Genomic DNA, 20,056 nt, shown 5'->3' with positions numbered 1-20,056 from the left:
ACTAACGTGGGAGGACCATCGAATAAAAAACCTAGGTAGAAGATTATACCTGGGTAAATATAGGTACTTTAAAAAACCGTGCTGTTGCTTTATGGACCAGGAAACTTGATTCATGTATTTCTTACACAAACAAAATATACGAAGAATAAAACTGGCAAGTCTGATGATCAAGTGTTTTCTTTAGTCTCCTAGGAATTTGACACCTTAATAACTGTTTTAACTCAACATATTACAAGGTATTGAAGCAAAGAATAGGGCAGATAAGCTAAGCTCCAATGCCAGTAAGAACTTCTGGTAAGTGAATGCAACTGAATAAGTGAGACTGCAAAGAATAGGTAGTTCTGGGGCTGGGGATATGACTCAGAGGTAGAGCATTTGCTTTGCATGTGAGTTCCTGGGTTCAATTTCCCTACCACAAATAATAATATGATAATAATAATAAAGGGAATGCTTAGAATCAAGCACACCAAACATGGATGTATATTACTGCTAAAGGATAAATAAGTGGTTGCCAGAAACAAGTACCGCAGAGCAAATGCAGGCAGAAGTAGGCCCAGTGCAGAACCCAGGGAAGAATCCACCAGGCTCTGCACTGTTCACCTTGAAGAACGAGGACATGACAAGCGAGAGAACACTAGGCAGATGTGTTTAGCTATCTCTCCAGTTCTTCAAATTGTTCTGTTCTACTGTAAGCTCACATCTGCCAAATAAACAGCAGTACTGAGCCAGTAGTTTCCTCAGGAAGATCTTACAAAAAAATTAGAATTGGTTTTCTAGCCATACAGCATTGGCAACATCACTTATAAAAGCTATATTCATAATGAATACATATCTTATTCTTCACCTAGCAGATAAATGACATTTCTTCCCTGGCGTTTTCAAAACCTTATTTTATTATTTGTTTACAAATAAGAACTACATGTTAAATAACTTATCCAGGCTTGCTATTGTCAATAGCAGAGCCAGGAAAGCTGTGCAGTTCTGCATCCTACACATTTGTAGATTTTATTGATTACATACTTTGTTTAAATGCACTCACAAAAAAAATTCTGTAATTGTGCCACAATTGAAAATGAGAGAAATGAAAAGAAAAATATTTTACTAGAGGGTTATAGTTTTTCGCAGATACAAGAACACCTCAAATCAATTTGTTTTATCCTTCAACTCTAGAGATTATTTTGGAGTGGGGCAGGAACATAAAGCAGTGTTTGGGAGATACTCCTGGCTCGTTGCTCAGGGTTTGCTCTCAGTGGTGCTCGGGAAACCATGCAGTGTCAGGGATGGAATCAGAAACTCCTGAATGCAAAGCATGTGTACACCTCCTTTGAGCTCTTTCTCTGACCCAACCACAACAACTTCAAGAACAGCATCTCTATGTTCATTCACACCTAGGTTGCTCAGCCTTTATGAGCAACTATATATGTGATGAGTCACTGGGAAAAATATATTTAGGTACTTTGGATTCTACATTGTCTGTTCTTTAAAAGTTTTCTTTAAAACCAACTCTGAGCACAGAATTTGGCTAGAATGAAACAAACATGGAAAGATTCTCACATTTGAGGAACTTGGAGAGGAAGAAGAGCCAAATAGTGTCATCTAGCACATGTGTCCTTGGAGCAGATGAGAGCCCTTGGGAATGACCCTTAGTCCTTTCCCAGGGAAATATCATCCCCAATAAGATCTGCACATGTGGGAATTTGGAACTCACTCCCAAACATGATTACACACACTTCTCTATTTCCATATTATCATTTCATCCTGAATGAAGAGGGGAGCTTAGCCTTCCAGTTAGAAAATGATATGTCTTTGAATGCAGTGAAGACATCTTTGTGTTTAACAGACCTGCATTCCATTAGGGGTATATAAGAAAAACAAAAGGGAAAAACTAGGAGAAATTCACCCAAGTTTGTATTTGCTGTTAAGACTACTTTCATTCTCTATAGACCATATGGGTAAAGATTGGGATACTATTCCAATATTCTCTTTAGGATATGACAACTAGGGAAACAAAATTGTGAAAGGCTAGCTCCATGGTATTGGAAAGAACATGGAACAGGCAGCAGAGGGGGAAATTTGGGCACAGATTCCCACATAGCATTGTGTGAAGTAGAGCAATTCGTGTAATAAATTTTGTTATTTTTGGTCAATTTTCTCATCTATATAATGTGGAGTCCAAATAATGCCAGTGACAGTGATGGTGATAATAGAGCTAATAACAATAGCTAACAAGAACTGCTTATAAAATTAATTGCAATTTAACTTTAATAGCTCACCACTTCTATTACATAAATAGAATAATTATTATCTCCCTTTTAAGGTTCAGGAAATCAAGGCTAGAATTATTCAGTAACTTGTTTGCGTATGGTAAACAAACTTGCTAAAAATTATGTTTCAGCTTCAGAGTTCCTATGTGGACAGGTCACTTCTAATATAGTGTCACTACTTTTGCATTTTCTATCTTAAATAGAACTTTTTTTATATTACACAAACACACATACATACACAAACATACATACACTATTTCTAGACTGCACAAAAACTGAATTTGGTTGGTATTTGAACACAAGTTACCCAAATCTGAAATCAGAGATTACAATTTCTCTGCTTAATCAAAGCCTCCTTTGCTTCCTATAATAACCTGGGGTAACAATTAAAGATTTAATTGTGCTGCCCAAAATTAATATGTTGATGTCCTACCTACCGAAGTGTGACTGTATATGGAAGTATGGTCTATAAGGAGGCCACTTGGTTTAATGATTTCGTAAGAGTAGGGCTTTCATCAGAGATGTCCAATGTCTTCAGAATAAGAGGGAGAGGAAATGGTTTGCCCAAATTCATTCACCAAGGAAGGTTTATGTGAGGATATAACAATAAGGTGTCTGTCTTTGTGTCAGAAAGAACATTCTCACCAGAAACAGAATTTGCTGATATAAGTGTAAGTGTCTGTGGTTTAATCCAGTGATTCTACAGCTCAGGTCAGTCTGAGGAGACTCACTATCCTATTCCTCCCTCACCCAGCAGCATAGATCTCATTGAACAACATTGCTAACATTTCCTTGAAAGGGTCTTTTAAGCACCATGGTATGCACAGACATTGACTTATAATGAGGTATATCTGAAAGCTATGTAATTACAAGCCAATGTTACTTGAGGAAATAAAGAGGATCATTGCATACCATAGCATCTTGGATATAGCCAGGACAGCAACTTTTTGAACACAATTTTAAATCATTTCTCCCAGAAATAAAAACATCATTTGCTCTCTGATTTGGAGGAAGCACTGGAGGATTACATGTTCAACAACAGACTGCATGACTTGCTAATGATATTCTGAGCTGTCATGTGCAAGCCAGCCTAGTACTGTTGGGCTTAATGATTGTACCTCCCCATGACTGCTGGACAGAATAATTCATCAAAATTAGATGGCAAAATCTTTGCTTATAGAATACAAGAAATATCATTTATGTTCCCATTCTGTATTGCAATAGTAGCAAGTTCACAGTTGGGTTAAGTGAGTTAAGTTTACAATCAAATCACATGATTTCTTTGGATTCAATATAGAAGAGGATCTGAACACAGACTCAATTTAAATTTATTTTTACTTCTCATGGACTGCTTGGTTCTTACCGTCTTCATGGACATTTATTGATTCCTTCATCCCTAAACACAGATTATACCAACTAAATGACAGGAGAAGCCATTGGGCTCCAGCGGTGTGAGAGGAAGAAATGTAAAATGGTCTTTAGCATTCCCATCCCAAAAGAATTTGACCTATCTAATCTAATCTCCACTGAACTATTGGCATCTTTTGTGAAGATGATAGGACACCCCTTTATAAATTATAATCTGTGAGAAGTGAAAATATTTTATAGATATAATTGAAGTCCCTAGTTGGTTGACCCTGAATTGATAGACAGAAATTATTTTGTGTGGGCCTGGCCTAATCAGGGGGTGGGGTGTTTAAAAGATGAACTAGGGGACAGAGTGATAGTACAATGGGCAGGATGCTTGCCCTACTCAATCCCTGACATGCCATATGGTCCACTAAGCCTAGCCAGGAGTAATTCCTGAGTGCAGAGCCAAGAGTAAGCACTGAGTACCACCAGGAACCCTCCCCCACAATAAAAAACCACCAATAAATAAATAGGTAAAGGTAAAAGGTAAAGGCCCTCCCGTTGATCGTCGATTTGCTCGAGCGGGCCCAGTAACGTCTCCATTGGAGACTTTGTTGTTACTGTGTTTGGCACATCGAATACTCTCGGTAGCTTGCCGGGCTCTCCGAGAGGGGCGGAGGAATCGAACTCGGGTTGGCCATGTTGGCCGCTTGTAAGGCGAACGAAAGGAAGAATTATAATTCAGGGATTATAATTGTTTTGCTAATCTCAAAGGAAAAAACTGCCATGTCGTGAGAAAGATTCACAGCTAGAGACCCTGGGGACCTCAAAACTAAGAACAATGACCCGGCAGGAAACCAGCAAAAAGTATAGTAGGCCAAGGTCCTATAGTCACAAGAAATTGTATTCTGCCAGCAACTTGAAAGAGCTTGAAAGGACATCCAGATGAGGTTACAATGTGGGCAGCACCTTGATGTCTGTCTCATGAGACCCTGAATGTAAGACCCAGCTAACTATTGTAAGAATCCTGGACCCATGGAATCAGCAAGAACATCATTATGTGAGGAGTGAACATCTATTTTAAATTAGAAAAATAACACAGATAAATAATACAGGTAAGTAACATTGGTAAATAATACACACATGCCCCTCTGCTGATACAACTTTAGTTTTAATGGGGGAAATAAAAAGTCAGCTAACAAATAAATTGTATTATTTCTTCTTCTTCTTTTGGGAGAGGGGCTTTCTGAGTCACATCAGTAATGCTCAAGGGTTACTCCTTGCTTTGCACTCAGGAATTACTCCTGGCGGTGCTCAGGCAACCACGTGGGATTCTGGGAATCGAATCCAGATCAGCTGCATGCAAGGCAAATGCCCTACTTGCTATACTATCGCTCCAGCCCCTAAATTGGATTATTTCAACTAATAATAAGTTCAATGAAAATAAAAGCAGTGGTTTAATAGAGAAGTGAGACTGAGGGTGGTACCCACACAAGAGAAGACAACTCTAAGTAACAAGGAGAAAGCCAGTTATGTGAGAATGAATTGGAAGAATATTCCAGACAATGAAAACAGCAAAGAGAAAGCCCTTGGCTACACTGGCCATATCATTACAAAATTAACTCCAAGAGCCACATGGAGACACTGCTACATAAGCTCATTCATTCAACAAATGTTTAATTTAATATAAATGTATAACTGCCTAAAAAATATGCTTTGGTAGAGTGGGTACTATCTGACATTAATCAATTTAAGTGCCATTAGCAAAAGTTCTAATTATAGTAGCCTTTTAAATTTGGCTTTTCTTCAACCTTTGCCAGGCGGAAATTTGCCTTATAGGACACAGTACTTAGCACATAATGGAAATTCAAAAGGACAGCTATGGAGTGAATTCTCCAATTTTATTTAAAGTTTCATGTTCATTTTATTCTTGAACAGAAGCAAAATGTTTCTTTTGTTAGGAAACATAGAACATAGTTACTGTTTGCTTTATCCCAAACCTCTAATGTATAAGTTAAGCTCTCAATTATTAATACAGTGGAAAGACTATTAAATGAATAAATACAAACTGAAGTAGCATTGCATTGATAATATTGGCTTGCTGGCGAGTATTTATTGAGTTCTATATAGCAGACACTATGTGGTATCATTAAATCCATGGGACATTAGACGATACTGCAGTTAGTGGTAATAGTGGCATAATTTTAATCTCTAAGTATTCATTTTGTCATCTTAATTCTTATTGAGGTATCATTGGTTCACAACATTATGTACATATCGAGTACAGTTTCATATCTGTACATTATAACAAACGTATAGAATTATATTAGACCTACTACCAACTTAGCATAATTTTTTATGAAGAAATTTAGGTTATAAAAATTCAGAAATTTTCCTAGCATTATATCACCAGTTCACAAGCTGAGAATGACTCTCAAACCCAGTTTATAAACCGTAGCTATATGATGATTGCACCAATAACCACAATTTATTGAATGCTTACCTCTGAGTGCCGAAGTAAACATGTTACATATATCAACTCATTGAATCCTTGTAGCCACCATATAATATCAGTACTATTAGTGATTTAGTGATTTTCATTTCATAACTGACTCTTGGATATCCAAGTCCACCTAGCTCTATGAGGCTCTGTCCATTCATCCTAAAAGGGGACATCAGTCGTACCCTGCCATGATGGTGAATGAAAAAGGATGGATCTGATCACAACATTCAGGAACCACAGTCACATTCTGAATCATCATATAAGACTGATACACTGGCACCAAAATAAAATAATAATGACTACAAAGTATACCTTGAATATTTTCTGAGCTTCATTACTTTGGAGACAGATTTACATTATGTAACTAAACTTAAGAATTTTAACTTATTCCTAATGAAGTCTTATCTTTAATTTGTGAGATGCTTTTTCTCCTTTTATCTGAACCCTCTTTTATATTGCTTGGTCAGTTTTCAAGGCCCAGAGTAAGGTGCCCTCACCTATCTCTTCCCAAATCTTTAATTTGAATAGAAACTAAAATGTCACGATCTGCCATTGAGGCTAATAGAATCAATTAAAACAGATGTGAATTGCTAGTCTGCAGAATAACCTACTGCAAGATGTATTTTGTGAATGTGCAGTCTCATTAGATCAGGGAACTTCCTTGTGCAGTAAAATGGCAAGGCGACCTCTAAATCAAAGGAAGTAGAGATTGTATCACACTGTAAGTCAGGTCGAGCTTAAGGCCAGGGATATGGCTAGCATAAAGAAAGTTCTTATTTAATCACTTGTATTGCAACCTGTCTGGGATACCAAATGTGTAACATGAGGGACGTGATCTGAGTGGAATCTGGAAAAGGCACTTGTAAAGGAAACACCTGTAGAGTGTTTATTCAACTATGCCCGGGTGAGAGTCTAGAGCAATGTTTTCAAATTGTGGGTTGTGACCTACTTGCAGTCCATGAAACTAAATTGTTGGAAAGCAACTGATATTTTAAATAAGCAAAACAATAGATGAGAGAGTATTGTATGATTTTATGAGGTAAAATTTTGCTGTTAATCTTCTGTTTTTGTTTCATTGTGAATGTCACATATCTATATCTATATATTCATATATATGCATATTTATGCATGTTCTGGTATATCTAATGTCAAATTGCTCTTCTCCCTGAAGATCTTGGTCAAAAGTTGAAAAGCCATTGGTCTACAGATCATATTTTGACTTTCCAAACCAATGATTCTCAGATTTTGGTGTTTCATAGAATAAATCCCCCTCCAAAAAGGAAGAAATGTAACACATTATAAGGATAGTAATATTTCCTTTTTATCCAGGTTAAAAAATATCAATAAATTATACTGTAATTTCATAAAGTAAAAAATATTTTAAATAAAATATATAATCACAGTCACTGTCACTGTACTCCTGTTGTTCATCGATTTGCTCGAGCAGGCCCAGTAACATCTCCACTGGAGACTTTGTTGTTACTGTGTTTGGCATATCGAATACATCATGGGAAGCTTTCCAGGCTCTGCCATGAGGGCGAGATACTCTCGGTAGCTTGCCGGGCTCTCCAAGAGGGGTGGAGGAATCGAACTTGGGTTGGCCATGTTGGCTGCGTGCAAGGCAAACGCCCTACCGCTTTGCTATCGCTCCAGCCCATATAATCACAGAATAAAGCATATTATCATAAGTGGAATATATTTTACTTTAGTTCCTCTACAAAAATTTTACTTTTTCAGTATGTTCATTATAGATATGGTTCTTGAAATTTCCTACCAGTTCAAAAAATTACTGCACTGGCCAGTCATTGAAGATCAGAAATAAATACAATCAGAATGTAAAAGGACGAAATGAAGATTTACCCTCACCTTAGTAAACTATTTTTGAAGCTTATTTCTTTTACTTCTTACTTTATTTACTTATTCCCTGAGCTACCTTTTGATACAGAATTTTGTATTTGAGGAGGTGCAAACTGCAATCCAGTTAAGGCAGGACATAAGAATCAACCACTAAGGTTTGATATGCTGGGGGATTCACTCCTCTAAATGCTTTATTAATTACAATGCTTTATAAATTACTCTCTCAATGTGTTTGAATAACATGAGTCAATTTCCTCTAAAACTTATCGTCAAAGATAAGATTAAGTTTCTGGACCTACAAATTGGAAGAAGTGGATATTCTAAACCATGTGATTATGAGGGAAAGTTAGAAAGTTAGCTCAAAACAATTCCCACCAATTCTGTTTAGTTTGCATTGACACTTATTTCCACGTGATAGAATGCCTAAGATCAGCTTTTAGCAATCCTCTTATATAAAATCTGGTATTATTAGCTCTGATTACCACATTGAATGTTACATGCACTGGGCTTTTTTTGTATCTTATCATTGGAAGTTTGTGCGATCTCACCCACTACACCCATTCACCCACCCCACTCCCCGCTGCCGTGCTTCCCCCAACTCTGGCAACCACCAATCTATTCACTATACTATGCATTTGGTGTTTGAGTTTAGACTCTGTGTAAAAGGAAAATTGTTGGGAGAGAAACACTTTTTGGTCTGCTTTGAAGGGAAGCTTGTTGCAATGTATATCACAGTTCAATGTTACCTGGGGACAGGATGCTTCTGGCAGATATGCAGTGACACTTTAACCATTGTAAGCACACAGGGAAGGTGTGACCCTATCTATAGAAAACATATATTTGTTCTCATCACCCTGTGTACATGACCAATTGCATTCTCCCACCACCCTCTTCAACCTACATAAAGGCTTGATGTCTCTCAAAGGAGTCGAACCCTGCCATGCTCATGTGCTTATTTCTCTGTGGAGGAGGCAGCAGCATAGGTTTGCTCCTTTCCTCAGACCCCTCTCTTTGCAGGGAGGGAAGATTGGCCTCGTCCTCAGGACTCTGAGTGGCAGCCCCTTTCTGGACGACAGAGTATGCTGAACAGATGCCAGGAGAAGACCCCAACAGGAAATCATTCAGTATTTGTAATTATGACTTATCCTTATGATAAGTTTCCACAGTTGACCCCAGACATTAGTATGGTGCTTTCCCTTACTTTCAAATGTTCAAGCATTCATCTAGTAGCTCCTGGATCCTGGTTTCTCCGGCGTCCAGGTTGCTTCCATTTTTTAGAGTTTCTTTTAAATTCTGTCATATCATACTCTCCTGAGCTCTTGCCTGGATCTGACCTTCTTCTTTTCTGACCCAGAGCCAAGCTTGAGCAGATTCTGGGAGGAACTCTCCTTCCTTTGTTTTACTTCTGTCTTCTCAGAGGCTGTCAATGTTTTTGTGGCCAAGATGAGCATTCAGAAGCTCATCATTCAAGCTCTTCACTAAGTCATGGCATATGACAGCCTGAAGCAGCCAGCTGGCCTCCCTCTTTGATGTATCTTTTAGTTACAACTCTTTGGAGATAAGTTTCAGATATGATTGCAATAAAGCTGTACTGTTTACAGTAGGCAAGAACCAAAGTGAGACAGCATTTGCTCAGTTCCTATCATTCTGTAGTTTTGAAAACTGGAAACATTTTAGATTCAAATTTACCTCTGAATTATTTAGATAAAAGGGGAGGTCACTAAACCACTGAGTATCATGAACAAAATTTAAAGATCTTGATCAGTCATAACATTTTAAAGACATTAACACATAGATAATACACATTCAAAAGAGAATCAGAACCAATCTATTTATTAAAAGAAGTTTCAATAGTGTTTAAATTTAGAAACGCTTGTCTTGCAATCCATTTGAGTTACAACACACACTTGAAAATAATATAACTGTATTTCTTTTTTAAAATCCTATAATTCAGATAATATTTTTTCTCTCATTTAGATTGGGTTTCCTCCCATTAAACTAAATTAGTTCAATCTTATGTCAAGGATATTTACACCAGTTTCCTCTACTGGCTTCATTACCCTCTCTCTGCCCTGATTCTTTTAAAGGTCAATCCCTGAACTGGAAAAACTCCATCTTCCCACATTTTCATTTCTCTTACACCCTGCAGAGGACTGTAATTAGCAGTGAGAGATGGACATGCCTAATCACCATAGTAGATTGTGGTTCTATGTAGCTGCTGAAGTGAACTGTGCACTCAAGTTACACTGTCTAAAATGCAGATAAATCTGCCTTTTCTTGAAATACTGTTCAGTTACAGGTGAACATCAGCTTTCTTAATACTTGAGAACTTAAACAGACATTATGCTCCCTCTATCCTCCCAGAACTTTGTGATTATGTTTTGTTTTAAAGATTTAACCCTGTCTTTCTTTTCTTGTGTTTGTATTCGTTGAGAGCATCTGCCTGTTTTTTTCCTTTGTTTTTTGCCTAACTCCACTCTCATGTCCTATTGAGATTCTGAAATGTAGAGAGTAATGAATAAACATTTCCTGAATTAAATTAGATCATCATCTTTCATATTACACATAAGGAAACTCGGAGACTCAAGGCTGAGGGAGTCTGATTAATGCCTTCTTTTAGAGTTAGAACTGAAAATCCAGTGTGGGCCTTCAGATGTTCTGTCTCACTCAATGCCACACTTGTCAGACCAGCATGGCAGTGAGCAAAAGATGTTATAGCATTTGTTTGTTCATTTTGTGGTTTATAATTATTATTTTTCTGTGTTTCATATTCTTTAGTTTTTGTGAAATAATTGAAACAGAGAAGCCTGTTATCTCTGATGCAATGTGAGAAAGCCATAGGCAGGCCCCACCTCTGTGCAAGGTGCATTGCATCATAGACTTAAAGTGCCAGCTGAATGTGAAGAACCACTGAGAGTATTGACAAGAGTCAGAGATGAGACACTGATCCCAGGATGGCTGAGAAGGTGTCTTGGGGACCCAGAATACAGCTATCCTGAGAGCTGATGGTAGAGGCAGGCCTTTGGTTCCAAGTCACCTGGTGGGTCTCCAGACCTACTTTGACAGTTTAGGACTGTAGTGCCAAGTGGTCAGACTTACTCATGGGCATCCCAGGTACATAAATTTGTCAATATTATTTTTAAGGTTAAAATTCAAAGACAGTACTAGCAAAATTAGTCTTCCCAGAAAAAGTGTAATAATATTCACTAATTTATAACAGAAGAAAGCATTAGAAATCAAGTAGACAAGCTTTACAAATGAGAAAAATAAGCCTAAAGACACTAAGTTCCCTTTACATTAAAATACATTCCATCATGTTTGCCATTAATCAGGCCTGATATTATGACTGAGACTTAAGTAACAGTAAAAAATTGTTTTAGAAAGACATAGTGAAAATATGTTTTAGTAAATCAGTCATGCATACAAGACTAACCAAGCTCTTCCTCCCTCTAATCTTGTCACCCATGCCTGTTACCTGGTTTTCTAGCTGGCTCAGTATTTATTTGGCCTTTTCGATTGGAACAGAGCCATAGCTTCAGAGACAACAGCTCTTTAAGGCCAACAAATGTGAGTGCAGAGAGAAAGGAATTTAAAATCACACATTTTTGGCATTCAGAGATAATTCAAGATAGCTCAAGTGTTTTCTAAGTGCAAACCACCAGGCAAGTATGTCATACTACTACCATTATTTGCTTACATAAATATTTTATTGCTAAGACATGTTGCATTGCTCAGATAATTTTGAGAAAAGTATTTAGATCAACGGTTTCCATGACAATGCCACCTCAATTTAGTCAGGAACCCTAAATTTTAACATGAATTTGTTGGAATTTCAGAAATATGATAGACTAGTAAATTATAGCAATCCATTATGTAGATGTTCATTAACTCAAGAAAGAAAATAGAATGAAAGGAAATGGTTTATATTGCTACAAATAGTAGTTAAATTATCTATGGAGAACTTCCTGACAGATACCAGACTTAGTTACTAAAATGGTTTTGGAATTTCCTTCTTTAAAGCTTTCAAATTAATACAACTTCCTTCTAAAATAGGATAAAAAGCTTTTGTTGTTGTCCTCCTATTTGTTTTTTTTAAATAAAATATGAAATTATATGACTCCTTAGTGTTCATCCGTCATGAAGCTTCAAGGAAAACAACCACAGAATACACACTAAAGTTAACAATGTAATAATAAACCTGTGAACTCTGAGATTTGAGGCTTGTTGTGACCAGGAGACCAGGAAAAGAGATACAATAGATGATAGTGGTGGAAGTGAAAAGGTAGCACAGGAAGTAAGGCCATGCCTTGCATGCAGCAGATGGGAGTTAGGTACATATAGTCCCTTGAGCCCTGCCCTGAGCACAACCTGGTGTAGCCCCAAAATAAAGCAAAAACATAATGGGTAGTCGTGAAAGGACATTGGTATTTTTGTGGTTGTTATGACACGGTAACATATATTTTGAAGAAGCAAAGAATCTTACCCCTAAAACATACATAGTCATGTAAATTAATGGTCACAGTCACTGTCCTCCCGTTATTCATCGATTTGCTCAAGCGGGCCCAGTAACATTGTTACAAATTTTAAAATAAGATTTATTAAATGCTGAAACACATAACTAATGGAATCTCTAGAACCTCCTTCATAGAGCAATTTAAAACTCATTAAATTGTTGCAGGGTTCCTGCAGAGAAGAGAAGGTATACATAGCTGAGAAAGAAATAGATTGCCCATAGTAAACTGTTCTCATAGTTCTGTCTCTTTCTGCCCTCCGTCTCCCCAGGCATCAGCGTGGTGATGAAAAAACAGTAGAATCCCCGCCCACTTCCTTCAGCTATTATATTTCAAGGTCTTCCAGTATCTTGAGACAACATATCTGAAAAGCACTGTATTATATGAAAAACTCTTTTTTCCAAGTTACTCTTCTAATTTAGAGCTTTTGCCTCAGTTCCTGTTTGTTTTAAAGCACTTTAATGAGGAAAGCAAAAGTTTAGTTATTGTGAGGTTAAGGGGTTTCCTGAGACTAAAAAAAGGACAACTTTAACGCTTCATTAAGGATTGCCTTGCATTGTCTTTAATTGCTTCTTGTGCGTAAATCTTGCTTCTCCCAAAAGACTCTAAACTCCTTGAGGATGAAGACCTTGACTTACATGTTTTTGCATGCTGTCTATGTTGAGCATGGAGCACTTCCCCTATAGTAGTTGATTATTTTACCCATAAGGAAGACTAAACCCCCCACCCCTCCCACACACACAAACACTTTACATTTCCTCAGTCTGCACCAAAGTGCTCTATGAATGATCATGTCAACAAATAGCAGGATAAATATTAATTTGAACATGGTGTTATACAATATAGAATGTGCACACATCTTGTAAAAAAACCACTATATCGTCAAAGCCAAGGAACAAAAACATTATATAAAAAACTTTTGTTTATATAATTTATGTAAGTAACACATGTTTTTTACCATGAGCCAAGAATTTCACAAGTGCCATTTCTGTGTCCAAAGTTACCTTTCACAATCTCCTGAGAAAACATGAGAGGAATGGGTAAGGACCAAAGGCCAGCAATTGAAAAGGGCCACTATCATCTTCTTATATCCCTTGAGCAGAATCTGGTGGCATGTCAAAATCTAGCTCAGAGAATGGTTGGGAAGTTAATATGTTAACTGAGTATTCATGTGCCCAAATAAAATTGCGTCATTATGTTAAAAATATTAGGCTCTCTCCTCTCACCTGTATTCCTGCAACATATATCCGTTTAAATGGACATGTTTCCAGAAAGTTTTCCTGACTACTCTATCTAAAGTAGTACCTCATAGATCTTTAGCCCTTTTCGCTGTATTACTTTTCCTATTAGTTTTTATGTCTGATACTATACTGTCTCAATCTCCATGCCTCAGATCTTAAGTTAAATAAGGGCAGAGATTTTTTTTCTAATTCACTCCATGTTCCCAGAAACTACTAATCTACCAGTAATATTTGTGAAACAAATGAATAAGAAAGAATTATGTTTTAATGTGTTTCCCTGCATTTGGTATTAACAAGAACAAGTTGAAAAGACTTTACTTATCTTTGCAAAAATCAGTTTTCTTCTTAGAAGGGTTAGGAAATGATACTAATTTTATGTCTTCATGGGATAGAGAGTAGAACACCAAAGGGACAGAATTTGAATAAAACTTTCCCTTTATGAAAGAGCAAGTAGAGGTAAAGAGAAATCAAAAGGAGAGGAGTCAGTAAGATGTCAAAAATCTTCCTAATTATGACATTTCATTAATAGCCACTCTACTCAAGAATTCTTTGTGCGAGCAGATTGTGCTGATTACCGCAGACATTCCTGTGTGCAGGTAGAGAACAGTGCAGAAACGGGACAGAGGAAGATGGGAGACCAAGGGCTTGGGAGGCCTTGAGACTGAAAGTTCCTATCAATTTCCAGAGTTGTGGCAAACCCTAAATGACAGCATGGAGAAAGAGGAGTGAAATGTACTTTTTAATGCCAATGTTATACATTATTCATACATTATAATTCGTTTTCATAGGATTTTTCCTGCATGCTGCTGTATTTCACATTGACATCATTGATATGTTACAGAAATATTTTGTTTCAGAGAGATTAGGGCTATAGGATCATGTGCTTTTTATCAATAAGATCGTTGGTGAAAATGAATGTTCAATTCCTCCCCTTTGTCACAGCAAAAGATAAAGAATAGACAGAACCTTTAGGCCTTCTACAAACTGCAGCCTCACTTTCATCCGATGACTGCAGGGTGCAGTAAAAAGTAGAACCAGATGTGGCCTATGATATTGAACTACTCCTTTTTCACCCAATTTATTTTCTTTCATATTCTCATTTTATTTTTTTTTAGTTGAATCACCATGAGATATAGTTATAAAGTTGTTTATAACTGGGTTTCAGTCCTATAATATTCCAACACCCATCCTTTCACCAGTGTACATTTCCCACCATCAAAGTCCTCAGTTTCCCTCCTGTCACTGCCCCAAACCCTCCCCTCCCCACCTGCCTCTATTCATTTTTTCCTCTCTCTCTCTCTCTCTCTCTCTTGCTCTTTTTCTCTTTCCTTTTGGCTATTATGGTTTGCAATACAGGTACTGAAAGATTTTTATGAATATCATTTCTCTCCTTTCAGTACTCAGTTCTTGTATAGACTTATCATTCCAGCTACCATTGTTATAATGGTTCCTTCTCTAACCTAACTGCCTTCATATCCCCAGTTGTGGCAAGTTTCCAAGTATGGATCAGTCCTCCTGGTCCTGTTTCTACTATCTTTAGGTATTAGTCTCATATGTTTTGTTTTTATAATTTTATTTTAGTAATATGCTTTTGTGCTATCTATGGTGTCAAGTCAAGAGTTAAATTTTTCTCAAGGAAGCAATTAATACATAAAGTGATATTTTCTGCTTGAAAACATTTTTAGTAGTTAAATTTTGGTAACAGCAGTACATGTGACAAGTACAAATCAAGGGGGTTGGGGAAGAATTAAACTGCTAATAATGATTCTTAAAGAACTGCCTGTTCTATTTACTTGCAGATATCTATGATTGATTAACTCACCACACAAAACTTAGTGACTTAAAACAAAAATTATTTCATTAGTAATATAATTCTGTGGGTCAGAAATTTGAGTTGGGCATAGCAAGGATGGCTCATCTTAACTCCCCAATGACTAGGGTATCAACTGTGCAGAATGTGGTTCTGAGAGGACCAAATAAATAGAAATACCTGAGACAACTAGGACTAGTGAAGCATTTTTCTATATTCATAGCCTTTTCATATGTTTAGATTAGCCTCCTCACAAAGAAGACTCAATCTATTCATATGTTAGAATGAAGCTTATTTCCTTCTGAGTGAGTGCACCACAACACCCAAAAGCAAGCCACAAACCTCCACATGTTCCCATATACAAGTCCCAGCGTGTAACTTCTGTCTCTCTTTGGAAGTCCAGAAAGTCACTAAGTCTCTCTAGATATAAAAAAGAGAGACAGAAATGACACTTGTCAGCGGGAAAAGTAGCTAATAACAGCAATGCTATCATCCACACTGCAATTTTCTAGCCTACAATTTCTTAAAAAATAAACTCTGTATATTCCTTTGGTCATTAAGTCCCCCAATAACAAGATCACATATATTTCACCCAAACACATAATGATCAGAAATGATGGAATCCCTTGAATATGATTGATGATGAACAAGTGATCACTCACTGACTATATCATTAATACATCCTTTAAAGCGTTGGAAGCAAAGTATGCCATTCACCAAATCTAAAGCTACCATGTAAGAACATTCATTTGAAACTTTTTCTTCGTTGGGTACAAATATTCCCTACCCTCTATAATAAAATCTATAACTATAGAGATCCCATTTATCTTCCAGATCCCTTCCACATATGTCTAGGGAATTTTTTCCTAATGTAAAGTCTTTGTCCCCAAGCACAGAGCTGTGAGTGGTACCTGGTGTCATAACTCCCTATTGTGCCAAGAAAAGAAGCACAATATTGGCCCTAGGCATCATTTCTCTATTCAGATTCTATCTCCTTGAAAGTTTTAGTCTACTGAAATATTACAAGTGTATTGAGGTTCTTGAGTTACCTAGCCCTCTGTCCCAACATCCTTAAACATTTTTCTATTCCCAGATTCCTTCTCTCAAGTTCATCCATAGAACATGTTATAGATAGTTGAAAATTTTTCCAGTGACAAGAACTATGAACATTCTGCCAGCTAATTCAACATACAAACGAGTTATCTCATCACTGTTCCATGGCAGAAGATTTGAGAGTCCTGGTTCAGAACAAAGACTTTATTCCTCATGACGCAGCAGTGACATGAAGCTTCCTGTTAACAGTTGTGCCTCTATCTTCCTTAATATCACACAAGGATGGCATGAAGTGGCTTTCTTTAGATCTTGTACATTCAGGCATTCCTTCCCAAGTGACCCCTTGCTGTATTTTGTTGCTGCACTTAACTTTCTTAAAACCATCACTCTCAAGGCCAGGTGTTAAGGCACATGCATGCAGCTGATGGCTGACCTGGTTTGCTCCTTTGCAACAGGATCTCTTGGTTGCCTGAGGATCCCAGAGTATGACACTAAAGCCGCACTACTACCCACAGCACCACCACCTGTGGCCCTGATGGCCCCTAAGCATGGTCCAGAAAGCCATGGTTAGCCTGGCACCTGCAAGATGCAAGCAGCATCCACACTAACATCGAACTAAACCCTGTTGGCTGAATTGTTGCTGGGGCAGTCGGGGCCAGAGTGTGAGGTACCAGCTTCTGAACAATACTTAGGAAACATACCCCCCCCCCAAAAAACAACTAAAATATATCTCACTTTCCTACATTCAAAACCTTCTGATGGCCTACTCTCTGTCATTGTATGGAATCTAATTCCAGTGCCTAATTTCCAAGAACAGCATGGTTTGTAATAAGTAAATTCAATTTTTCAAGATTTGATTGCTGAATTTCATTAATTTCTTTCAAAAAGAAATAAAAGTCAATTTAGGTCAACTAAATGCTAACTATAGCTGTTCAATCTTACCTAAAACTGGAACTCATCAACAGTGCTATTTTATTGTCTGCTTTCCCCTCCTGTAGACTCTTATTGTCTTTGGTGTGTGTGTCACAGTTTGTTATTTAGGTTCATGTCATCTTGTAAAGGACAGGTTCCCATAATGTTACTCCACACAAGCTGTATCACAACATGAAACTATTCACTGATGAATTGATCGTTATAAATATACTTTCCAAAGGATAGACTTCAAACCTATTAAAATGATTACCTCTGACAAAGAGGGAGCAGAAATGGAAGGAAAATAGTGGTACACTGTCATTTTTATGTCTAATAGTCTTTTGAAAGAAGAATCTATTCATGTTGAGGGAGATGATTCCAACAATCTTCCCCTGGCTGCTTATTCTTTGTCCTGGGAGTTGGCTGCTGCTTCTATAAAGAGATGGAATCAATTTCTAAGCCCTTGCATCTGGGCTTAGCCTGTGACCCCCCTGAACCACAAGAATGTGGTGGAAGTGACAGGGAGAGAGTTCCAGAGACAAGACTTAAAATACCCGACTGCTTTTGCTTCTACTTCCATGGTGCACTGAATCATCGTGTAAGGACACTGGCTTCTTTAACAGAGAAGTGGAGAGTGGCTAGCGGTCGAAAGTCCAGAAGAAGAAATCCAGCATTGTAAAGGTCGCAGTTTAGGAACCAGAGATGTGGCTGAGACTACTGCAAATCTTCAACCCAGGTTCCAGCTGAATCAGTACGTCTAGCAGAGATGACCCATTCCAGTCAGGCCCTGCTGAGCCAATCCCATGATTATGCGATTGGCTAGTAAATAAAACTCATGATAGTCTTCAGATACTTGTATTTTAGGTGGATTTTGACACAACAGATAACTAAATATTGCAAATCTTTTCAAAAAAAATTTTTTTAAAAAATTACCAGCAATTGGTGGGAATGCCAACTGGTTCAGCCCTTCTGGAAAACAGTATGGATGATTCTCAAAAAATTAGAAATCGAGCTCCCATTTGACCCAGCAATACCACTCCTGGGAATATATCTCAGAGAGGCAAAAATGTGTAGTCGAAGTGACATCTGCAATTGTTTGTTCATTGCAGCACTCTTTACAATAGCCAGAATCTGGAAAAAACCTGAGTGCCCGAGAACAGATGACTGGTTAAAGAAACTTTGGTACATTTACACAATGGAGTACTATGTAGCTGTTAGAAAAGATGAAGTCATGAAATTTACATACAAGTGGTACTACATGGAAAGTATCATGCTAAGCGAAATGAGTCAGAAAGAGAGGGATAGACATAGAAAGACTGCATTCATCTGGGGAATACAAAGTAACAAAATAGGAGACTAATACCCAAGAGTGGCCGAGATTAGTAACAGGAGTTCTGCTCCATGGCCTGGAGTCCAGCCACACATTCTAGGGGGAAACAGAGCTCAGATAGAGAAGAAAGGGTGTTGGGAAGATCCTCCCAGGACAGGAGAAGCATGCTGAAAGTAGACTATCGACCAAACATGATTGCCACTCAATGCCTCTTTTTCAGACCACAGCACTCAAAAGGAGAGAGAGGGAAATGCCCTGCCACAGAGGCAGGGTGGGATGGGGGCTGGGGGGGGGGGGGAAGGGATACTGGGATCCATGGTGGTGGGAAATGCGCACTGGTGGAGGGATGGGTGTTTGATCATTGTATAATTGAAACCCAAGCACAAAAATTTGTAAATCTACAACTGTACCTTATGGTGTTTCACTAATAAAATTTTTTTAAAATGGCCAGCAAGATAGTACAGAGGGCCTTGTACTTATTTTCCATGCAGCCAATGTTGGTTCAGTTGCCAGCACCACATATGAGACCCCTAGCATCACTAGCAGCCCTCTGAGCACAAAGCCCCTGAGCACCTCCAAGTGTGGCCCCAACACTCAATAAATTATAAATAAGCCCATGTACACAATTTCATTTTGTTTAACAACTGGCCCCTTTCTCCTCACCACATCTCCATCTCTTAAATGTTTCCATTCAGCTAACAATTTCCAGCAAGGCAATGCAAAAATCAGTGCTGATCAATGCAAAGCAGGGTAAAGTGATCATAATGTGAAATGTCAAATCTTTTCAAATATGTAAAAAAAAATCGTGAAACTGATGAAGGTAATGTGAGAGAAGTCCTTGAATCATGGGAAACTCTTGACAAATGAGAATCTGCAGCTCAAATAGTTAACATTTAAAGAAGAAAAAATCCAGACTGATAATGGTACAAAGAGCACTTCTAAAGGGAATGATTTGAATGTCAGAATTTAAAGAGTGCCTCTTGAGAAATTGATGAAGCCCTCAAATATTTTTGTACTAATGCCCCTCTATGATTTGCCCACAGAAGTCAAATGTGAAAGGATATTATATCATGATCCTGTATGATTTTGGTTGATTGTACTGCTCAAAGTCAACACTTCATCCTTTGCTATAATATTGAACACATTCTTGACCAACTAAATTTTTATTCTAGTTAATTTTCATAATTGCATTACATTTTTAAAGAGATATTCCTAGCATTTTTTT

The sequence above is a fragment of the Sorex fumeus genome, unplaced genomic scaffold (genome assembly GCF_029834395.1).
Source record: "Sorex fumeus unplaced genomic scaffold, SorFum_2.1 ptg000014l, whole genome shotgun sequence".
NCBI lineage: Eukaryota > Metazoa > Chordata > Mammalia > Eulipotyphla > Soricidae > Sorex > Sorex fumeus.
This window is presented reverse-complemented; position numbering follows the sequence as displayed.